Consider the following 10,312-nt stretch of genomic DNA (forward strand, 5'->3'; position numbering starts at 1 on the left):
TTGCTGTGGAAAAGCTTATAGGTTTGATTAGGTCCCATTTGTTTATTTTTGCTTTTATTTCCTTTGCCTTGGGAGACTGATCTAAGAAAATATTACTCTGATTTATGTCCAAGAATGTTTTGCCTATGTTCTCTTCTACGAGTTTTTTGGTGTCATGTCTTATATTTAGGTCTTCAAGCCATTTTGAGTTATTTTTGTGTATGGTGTGAGGGTGTGTTCTAATTCATTGATTTGCATGCGACTGTCCAACTTTCCCAACACCACTTGCTAAAGAGACTGTCTTTTCCCCATTGTATATTCTTGCCCCCTTTGTCGAAGATTAAATGCCTGTAGGTGTGTGGTTTTATTTCTGGGCTCTCTATTTGGTTCCATTGATCTACGTATCTGTTTTTGTTGGCGATGACATTTAAATACAACACCAAAAACCTGATCTATGAAAGGAAATATTGATAAGTTGGACTTTATTGAAATTAAAATTGTCTGCTCTGTGAATAACATACTAAAGGAATGAAAAGACAAGCTACCGTCTGGGAGAAAATATTTAGAAAGCAAGTGTCTGATAAAGGACTTGCATCCAGATAGACACGGAACTCTTAAAGTGCAACAGGAAGACAACCAACCCAACTGAAAACCGGGTGGAAGATCCGAACAGACACCTCGGCAAGAAGATACACAGATGGCAAGGAAGCACGTGACGAGATGCTCCTCGTCGTACGTCGTTAGGGAAACGCAAGTTAAAACGACAGTGAGACACCACTAGACACCCATTAGAACGGCTAAAATGCAAAACTCGGGCAACACCAAATGCTGTCGAGGAGAGGGAGCGACAGGAACTCCAGTCATTGCTGGTGGAAGACAGGGTGGTGGCTTCTTACAAAGCTGAACGTACTCCTACCGCACGATCCAGTAGTCACGTTCCTCAGCGCCTACCCACCTGAACTGGAAACGCGTGTCCGCACAAACACCGGCACGTGAATGTTTACAGCAGCTTTAGTCATAACTGCAAAACCTGGAAGCAACCCAGATGTCCCTCAGCAGGAGACGGATAAACAAACTGTGGCCCATCCAGACAACGGAGTATCATTCAGCGCTAAAAAGAAATGAGCTGTCAGTGCCTGAAAAGACATGGAGGAGCGCCAAATGCACATCACGGGAAAGAAGCCAGTCTGAAAAGGCGGCAGACTACGTGAGTCCAACTCTGTGACCTTGTGGAGAAGGCGGAGCCCTGGAGACAGGGAAAGGACCAGGGGTTTGAGGGGGAAGGGTGCGCAGGTGGGCACAGGGCTTTTTCGGGCAGTGAACCTGTTCTGAATGATCATGTGGTTGTGGATACAGGACACTATCCGTTGGTCAAAACCCATAGAACCGGAAAACACAGAGAGAGAGCTTGGACATAAACTATGGACGTTAGTTAATAATAGTGTATATCAATACTGATCCAGTTGTTGCAAATCTACCTCACTAAGGCCCGATGGTGATAATCAGGGGAATTGTGCGGGAGGAGGGGAGGGTATGGGAGAGCTCTAATCAGGGGAATTGTGCGGGAGGAGGGGACGATATGGGAGAGCTCTGCTCAAGTTTTCTGGGACCTGAACTGTGTTAGAAAATGAAATCTAGGGACTTCCCTGGTGGTCCAGCAGTTAAAACTCTGCACTCCTAATGCAGGGGGCCCAGGTTCGATCCCTGGTCAGGGAACTAGATCCCACATGCTACAACTAAAGATCCTGCATGCGGCAACTAAGACCCAGTACAGCCAAATAAATATATAAATTTTTTTTAAAAAAGAGAAGAAAACAGGGCTTCCCTGGTGGCGCAGTGGTTAAGAATCTGCCTGCCAATGCAGGGGACACGGGTTCGAGCCCTGATGCGGAAAGATCCCACATGCCACGGAGCAACTAAGCCCATGCGCCACAACTACTGAGCCACAGCTACTGAGCCTGCGCTCTAGAGCCCGTGCTCCATAACAAGAGAAGCCACCGCAATGAGAAGCCCACGCACTGCAACAAAGAGTAGCCCCCGCTCGCCACAACTAGAGAAAGCCCGCGCGCAGCAACGAAGACCCAACGCAGCCAAAAATAAAATAAATAATAAAAATAAATTAAAATTTTTTAAAAAGAAGAAAATGAAATCTATTAATTAAAAAAGCAACTTTTAACAGTGGTAAAGTGGGAAGGGACACAGGTAGAAGGGATTACACCATCTGGTGCGATGTCTCGGGCATCTGGGAGGCATGGGGGAGGGGTCAGTGCAGGGACGTGGGCTCTGGTGGCTGCTGCTGGGTATTCCCGGTGGGGGAAGATAAGGAAAGGCTTAGGTTGGCTAATCTCCAACTTAGGTGAAGTGTGAACCCCCGGGCTTCTCTGGCAGCCCAGAGAGACCCCACATCTTGCAGGAAGAACTGAGTCAGGCCCAGGACTTAATGATAAGGACAGCAAAGCTCCAGAGAAGTCTGCTTTCTCAGCCCCAGCTGGTCTCCTCTGCCAAAGTCAGGACCACGACTGGAAGGAGTGAGGCCCTGAAACTTGGGATGGGAAGAGCTAGGGTGAGGCCTTCCAACCCCAGGCCCCTCTGAACGCTCTGGGCTTGCATGTGTGGTCCATTCCACCCTGCTAAAGGCTAGCAGTCCTCACCTTCCCTCCTGGCCACCAAGCTGAGAAGCAAATCACTGTATAACCCAGCCAAGGGAGTGCTGGGCCTGGCAAAGAAGAAAGGACTTATGTCCCGAAGGAGCCATAAGACCCAGCCAAGAGATGCCATCAGGATGTGCTGGATCAAGGGGCAGAATATCAGTTGGGGCAAGGGAGGGTTTATCAACGTGGAAACACCTGCCAGCTCGCAGGATTCAACAGCTGGGGAGTCAGTGCTGATCTGCTCCTAGGATGGTTTTTGGAAGTTTGGAAAAGGCAATGACCCACACTGATGGAAACATACATGTCGTAACTGCTGTGGCAATGGTGGAGGAAGGAATCAGAAAACTCAGAGAAGTGGATACGCCTACGTGGCCCCCTTAATATTTGGAGATTGAAAATCTCATCATGCCAGTGGGTCATCTGGTCTCAGCCAGTAGTTGTTTCCCCAAATACATAACTGTAGGTGCAGACCTGGTAACTGGAAGAACCCTAACTTTGGTTCCTTGGCATGTATGGAACTGTCGTAGGACAAAAAGCCCAGGAGATGCCCTTGCCAAGATAGTACATCCAAATAAGGATGCATTGCTGGGAGACTGCAGAGGTCAGTGCCGTCCTTCAAGATTTAAAGGATAAAGGGGGTGGTTAGCAGTCCTCATTGTGTGCCCATTTAAATAACTATTCTGGGACTTCCCTGGTGGTGCAGTGGTTAAGAATCCGCCTGCCAATGCAGGGGTCATGGGTTTGAGCCCTGGTCTGGGAAGATCCCGCATGCCGCAGGGCAGCTAAGCCCATGAGCCACAACTACTGAGACTGCACTCTAGAGCCCGCGAGCCACAACTACTGAGCCCGTGTGCCACAACTACTGAAGCCTGTGCGCCTAGGCCCCGTGCTCCGCGACAAGAGAAGCCACCATAATGAGAAGCCCACGCACTGCACAGAAGAGTAGCCCCTGCTTGCTGCAACTAGAGAAAGCCTGAACACAGCAACGAAGACCCAACGCAGCCAAAAATTAACGAATTAAAAATAATTATTCTGGCCCTACGAAAAGAAAATCAATGGTGAAAGCTGGCAGTGGTGTACAGCAAACCTAACTCAGGAGAAGCCCCCAATACAGCTTTGTAACAGACGTGTCTTTGCTGGAGAAGAGTCACTCAGTCTCGGTGCGTGATTTCAGCCATCGCGCCGGTGAATGCATTCTCCTCCACCCCGTCTGCAGGGAGGGTCACACGTGGTCCACACTCGCGTGGTGAGGACAGCAGCCTTGCATTTGAAGTGTGGCACCAGGGCGGTGCTAACTCTCCCATCGTTATAAAGGAGGCCAAGGGGATCTGGGCCAGCAGGACCCTCTGCAGACCGTCCCACTGGTCCACTGTATCAAAGGCATCGTGTGGCCAGGGCCAGATAAGCAGGAAGTGGCAAGTGTGCTGGAGGCCTTGGCAAGACCCCTGCTCTGCAGAGGCGGGGAGAGAAGCCCTGTGACAATTCAGAGGGTCAGAAGAGCAGGGAGATTTTCAGACCTCTCTTAGTCTAGAGCATGTTGAAAAGGCCTTCCAAAGTCAGGTCTTGCACCTGGTTCCAGAGGGAGCATATTTTGTGCTCCTTCCCGTATTGGGGTGACACCGAACGTTGCCAGCTTTGAGCGCCCAGAAGGGCTGCAGCAGCCCTGCCACTGGAGCCGTACAACCTGGCGGAGCCTAGAGCCCTGGGTATCTGGGGTCGGAAAGGACATCGTCTGGGATTCACGACTCGCCCGATAGGAGAATCGCAGTGCAGACTCCCAGGGTTCTGCAGCGAGGCTGGTTGCGCCCCTGCTTCCACGTCACCTGCAGCAGAGACCCCCGCCAACAGCCCTGACAGAGAGGGGACTTCCCACCAGGGACACACAGTGCCTGCAGTCAGAGCTTCCCTCACGGGATGGATTCTGTGGGACCCAACAAGTCAGAGGTCAGAGGGCCCAGCAGTGGTCCTTTCCAGGGTGGGGGGTCCGCATGGGACAGGCTCCCGCAGGCTCCAGCGGCCGTGCCTCTTCCCCAGCCCCCACCGGGGGTCACGTGAGGGACCTCTGTGACCAGCTGATGGAGGATGAAAAGGCTACCCCTTGGTCCACGGACTGGCCGCTCAGTACCAGGTGCAAGTGAACGTGGGTGGCTGCCACACTCCAGTCCGCTCACAGGTGGCCTGGAAAGGTGGGGGGAGCTCCCCCTGGACAGAGTCTCAGGCAGCAGAGATGGTCGTCCAGGTGGGGCGAAGAACGGCAGCCCAAGGTGAGGCCACCCCTCGGCTCATGGGTGGGTGTCAGGGGCATGGTCCGGTCAAGGTCCCGGCAGGAGAGACTGGAGGCTCAGGTCAAGGTCTGAGAAGAGGCACGTGGGCGGACCGCTGGAGGGGTCACAGACACAGGTCACGCGTGGTCCCCTGTGGACGGCATCCCCCACAGAGGAGGCCTGACAGCCAGGAGCAGAGCGGCTTGGCCGGCAGGTGGCTCGCGGACAGAGCACGTGGAACAGGGTGGAAGGCTCGCGGCCCCCAGCGCGGGCTCCCTCTGCACGGCTGCTCCCCGTGGAGCCCCGACACCACGCCTCCTGCAAGAGGCCGCCCGCTCATCTCTGGGAGGGGGTGGGCACGTGTTCCTGGGGCTCTCACCTCTCACCTTGTGGTAGAGCCTCGGTGCCACTACTCAAGGGGTTGCAGGCGTTTGAGCCACTGACACAGGAACCCCATAGCACCGAAGAGGAGGGGCCCGTGGCCACCAAGGCACCGCAGGACACACGGGTCCTGTCCCGAGGCTCATTTCCCTGAAGCCCCTGCCCTGACAGTGGCGGAACGGCCTGGTAAGTTACCACTACAACTAGTGTCTGTTTTGTAGTTTCAGTTGCTGGCACAGAAGGACGCGGGAGCGCTTTCCAAAGAACCACCCGGGGGTTGCCGGTGCTGCTGGGGCCTTGGTGGGGGGCTGGCAGGGGCTGCTGCCCAGCGGGCTCGCACCTGCTTCCACTGCCCCCCTCCTGAGCACACGCTTTCACCCATCCCCCGCTGCTTCTTCCCCTCAGGCAGAATTCTCTAGATGGAATCACAGTGTCATGAAATGGTCAAATCAACGCGATTCAGCTTGGCATGGGCTTGGCTGTCAGCAACGGAGACAGGACGATCCCTGATCTCAAAGGAGCAAAGTCTGTGTAAGTAACACTGGGGGTGAACCTGAGTCCCTCTGGGGAAAATGTTGAGGGTCAGGACCTTCCTTCAGATCTCAGACCCATGAAGACTATTTCCCTCCAAGACTGTGACACCCAGGGCAGACGGGCACCACCGGCAGTGGCCACTGACTGCTGGCATCGCTGGGATCTGCTCTAGGAGTCTTGCACGCTCTTGGAGGGTCCACATGCTCTCCCTCTGTTCACGCTGCGTCCACAATAGTGACCCTTCCTTCCCTGCACCTTTGTCAAAGTCCTACATCCCTCCCCAGGGTCCACCTCATCCCACCACCTCCCAAGGCAGCTCCCTGGATGGCTCCAGCCAGGGACGTGCTCCCCTAGATGTGACATCCTGGGCACTGGTCTCTGTCATGCATCCTCTCTGCACCAGGCGCTGCTTTGGGTTGGACTGTCTTTTTTTTCCTTTTTTTTAATGTACATGTTTTCACTCTCCATGAAGCTTACAAGCTCAAATCTTATGCTTTTCCCCACCCCCGACAGCACCCACCAAAGTATGTTGTATGAGCAGTTCTTCAGCAGACCCCTGGCTGGGGTGGCCTGAATGTCCCAGCTAGGTTAAAGGGTAATGTACAGCCCTCCCTTAGGTGTGGCAACCAGAACAAATGACAACCCTCTTTCTCCAGGCTGCAATGGAGATCGGGTCTCTCTCAATTTCAGACTAATATTCGTGGAAAAAAGAAACAATACCGCAGTCCTAGCCAATATGCGTAGATTAAAATAATGAACAAATCTAGCAGCCAGCCAGCCAGAGTTATTCCACAGAAACTTCGCCGCTGCCTTCAGAATGGAGCTGCCAGGGCTCAGGCAGCTTTAATATTTAATGCAGTGATTTGGGGGTATCAGAGGGGCCAGGCCCGGAAGGGAATGGTGCATTACTGGGAAACCAGGCTGGTTATTACGTATTCAGAACCCACTCAGGACCCAACACAGAGGTGAAGACAAAAGGATGCCTTTGCATCATTGCTGTTGGTCCCGGGCTTTACCCTGTGTGCTCGTGGACTTCAGACCGGGAGTCCTGAGGCAGTGACTTGTAGTGGCTCAGACTGGAACAGCGTTTAAACATCAAGAACAACACTTGTTGACGTGGAAATACCATCAGTGATATAAGGTGAATACTGAAACCGTCAATGAAAAAAATTAATCAGTAGTTGATTTAAGAAATAGAAAATTTTGGGAATTCCCTGGGGGTCCAGTGGTTAGGACTTGGTGCTTTCACTGCCATAGCCCTGGGTTCAATCCCTGGTCAGGGAACTAAGATCCTGCAGCATGGCAAAAAAAAAAAAAGGAGAGCGAGAGGGAGAGAATGTTATCTCCTAAGGAGGTCTGGTTACCACAGGTACACAATACACGCTAAAGGGGAGGGCGGAGGCCCAAACGGGCAAAGGAAACATGTTAATTTCTATTGTCTTGCATAAAATATGAATTTTGTTTCATTGATTTCCCCCTATCTATCACTAATCTTTCGATGTAAAGCATAGGTGATCAAATGTTTGGTACCTCGATGCTACGGTGGTTGTTTACCTGCCCTGGGTCCATCATGTCCCTTGATGTCAGATCTTAAGAGTCCTTTCTTCCTTTCCTTTTAAGGGGTTGTGCTAGTAAGATGTCTGGCAAGGACTAATGGTCAATTCCAAGTTGTCCAGTAGGATTTATGCCAATTTTATCTTGGATGTACATTGTACGTGTTCATTAATTTATAGAGAACTATAGATGTGATCAAACTTGACAGTAGGAGTAATGATGTCATCAGTAAAGGTTTAAGCCAAGATCCTCCCAAACCAAACCATTTTCCTAGTATTTTTCCTAAACTGGGAAGAGGATCATTCAGAGCAGAAATCTGATTCTTCACATGTCATAAGATGAGTTAACAAATATTGCAGCCAAATGGTCATACCATTGGAAAATTCATAGAAAGCAGTGTGCTCACATTAAAGGCAGACTGACAGGGGCTGTTTCCAAGGCTATCTGTGGGTGACCTTGAGCCCAAGGGAAACCAATCATGCATCTTCCTAACCAACCTGGGTAAAGCCAAGACCATTAACTTGTTCCGTAGGTCAACTGGGTCCTGTTAAGTGTTATCCAATATTTAACATCTAGTGAAAGAGTATTTACGGCCAAGTTCAGAACGGGTGTGATTAAATTGGCCAGGTAAGAGGGTGTCACATAGTGATATTGGTGGTAATGTTAGCTTGCATGGTGCTAGAGTTTCTTTCTCTTAAAATAAAATTTCAGGGCTGCCCTGGTGGCGCAGTGGTTGAGGGTCCGCCTGCCGATGCAGGGGACACGGGTTCGTGCCCCAGTCCGGGAGGATCCTACGTGCTGCGGGGCCGCTGGGCCCGTGAGCCGTGGCCGCTGAGCCTGCGCGTCCGGAGCCTGTGCTCCGCAACGGGAGAGGCCGCAGCAGTGAGAGGCCCGCGTACCAAAAAAAAAAGAAAAAAAAAGTCCTTTCTATGAATCTTTTTGAAGATGAAGCTTTTTTTTTTCTGCAAAAGCATCAGAGTACAATAATTGGCTGTAATTGTGATCAAGATGTTTTTAGCTGCAGTTACAAAAGTTGCGGAATGTTGAAGTTTCGGGTTGACCTATACAGTTCACAAGGTGCTCCCATGTCTTCCCCAGTAGTTACGAGGGGAAATACAGTCTCACTTCCCACCAGGTAGAAAGGGCAGCTGCCCTTCCTGCTCGGCTCCAGGATACAGAGACTGGGTGCTTTTTCAACAGGCAGGCTGGCAAAAGAAACAAGTTTTATTATCTGCAGACAGAGGCAGCTTCGTTTTCAACTTTTCACACTGAAATCATTTCAGATTGCCAGAATGTTGTTCAGACAGCTCGGAGGATCCCGAATCCCACCCCGCGACAGCTTCCCCAGTGTCAACATTTCTGAAAACTAGGAGGTAAGCGTTGGTGACACTGCTAACAGAACTGCAGGTCCCGTCTGGGCTTCCCACTTGTCCACTCGTGCACGGCAGCCCGAGACTCCCCTGCCTGTCTTCCACGGGCAGCAGGTAGAGGAGGCACACACAGCCCACATCAAGGTCTGCAGGGGCTGGGACTGGGCCCAAGACTCCTCTTGGTGGGAAGAGGAGAATTTTGATCTACTCCCATCACATGAGTGACTACCAGATGGAAAGGATGTGATCCCTGAGCAGCCTTGGTTTCTCAGTCAATGGATGACTGACTCTGAAAGGAGGTTTAAGAAGTCCTTACAAGGGTGAGTGTTTTGACCCCGCTCTCAACGCTCTATCGTTCTTCTCTCTTCTAACATTGTATCGGCATTTCCGCTCATATACAGGATATACTAAGCAGCCCCTCACCCCTTGCTGTTGGGGGCTCAATAGGCACTGAACAAAGGCTTCTGCAGGCTCGTCTTTCCTGACAATACTTGGAGGATATTGGAACGGAAGCCCTTGCACCGGTTTGTTATCAGATAATGGAGTAGGCAAGAATCATGTGACCCAGATTCCGGGATAAAAGGGGTCCCATAAGCTAGATAACATCACATCACAAAATTAAGAGTTAGAAAAACAAAACATTGGGTCACCTCTGCTGCATTCAGCTGCTTCCTGCTCGCTTGGGAACCTGAACGAGTTTATATTTATTCCACGGGGCTTCTGCTTTCTTAAAAATGTGTCGTGAGGCAGATCATGTACTGCGGTTTATCACAGAATCACTTTCCAGAATTAAATTCTCGGTCTAGCCGACTTCGTGTCTATGAAATATTTGTGCTCCGCACCGAGTCTAGGGGGTACGGAGGTTGGCTTCCGTTGGCAATTCTATCCACGTGGCAATCTCCCCCTCTCAGGTTTCCTAGGAGGGTGTCAGGGAGAGGTCAGAGCATCTCCACTGTCCGAGGCCACAGCCCAGAGCTGCAGGGGGAGCGTGCCCCCCACCCCCAAAGCACACATTGTTCACTGGGAAACCAGGGCTCCCAGGACAGGCTCCAGTAGGAAAACTGGCCTCATTGGGGTTATCCTCATCGGTATATCCGTTATGAGGCCATAACACGCAGACGTATACGTGGCTACTCAGAATCTGAGAGACGCCTTCCTTCCCGGGGAGCCCGTGCCGAGACCTTCCCCGAGGCCTTATGGGAAAGTCCTGAATCATCAGAGCGTCTCTCCCTGGTTTTGCCACCTGACGGCACCTGGTTACCACAGCGAGGTGCGTAAGCGTCACCTCAAGGGGTTAAAGGGCACAGGAGGCTTGTGGTCTGACCTCAAGAAGAGTGTCAAAGGGACTCCCCTGGTGGTCCAGTGGGTAAGGCTCCCTGCTCCCAATGCAGTGGGCCTGGGTTCGATCCCTGGTTGGGGAGCTAGATCCCACATGCCGCAACTAAGAGCCCGCATGCTGCAGCGAAGATCCCATGTGCCGCAGCTAAGACCCAGTGCAGCCAAAATAAATAAATACTAAAAAAAAAAAAAAAGTGCCTCTGAGAGGGCAGGAGCCACCCCCCCACCCCACCCCACCCCA

The 10,312-nt window shown here is 51.6% G+C and overlaps 1 non-coding gene across 1 annotated transcript; it reads left to right on the forward strand.

Annotated features, from left to right (window-relative positions):
• Window positions 1-1,622: 1,622 nt before the first annotated feature.
• TRNAR-CCU (transfer RNA arginine (anticodon CCU)) lies at window positions 1,623-1,695 on the forward strand. The gene has a single exon. It is a non-coding gene; the product is annotated as a tRNA-Arg (tRNA).
• The last annotated feature ends 8,617 nt before the right edge of the window (window positions 1,696-10,312 follow it).

The sequence above is a fragment of the Neophocaena asiaeorientalis genome, unplaced genomic scaffold, assembly GCF_003031525.2.
Source record: "Neophocaena asiaeorientalis asiaeorientalis breed wild unplaced genomic scaffold, Neophocaena_asiaeorientalis_V1.1 scaffold223, whole genome shotgun sequence".
Classification (NCBI taxonomy): domain Eukaryota; kingdom Metazoa; phylum Chordata; class Mammalia; order Artiodactyla; family Phocoenidae; genus Neophocaena; species Neophocaena asiaeorientalis.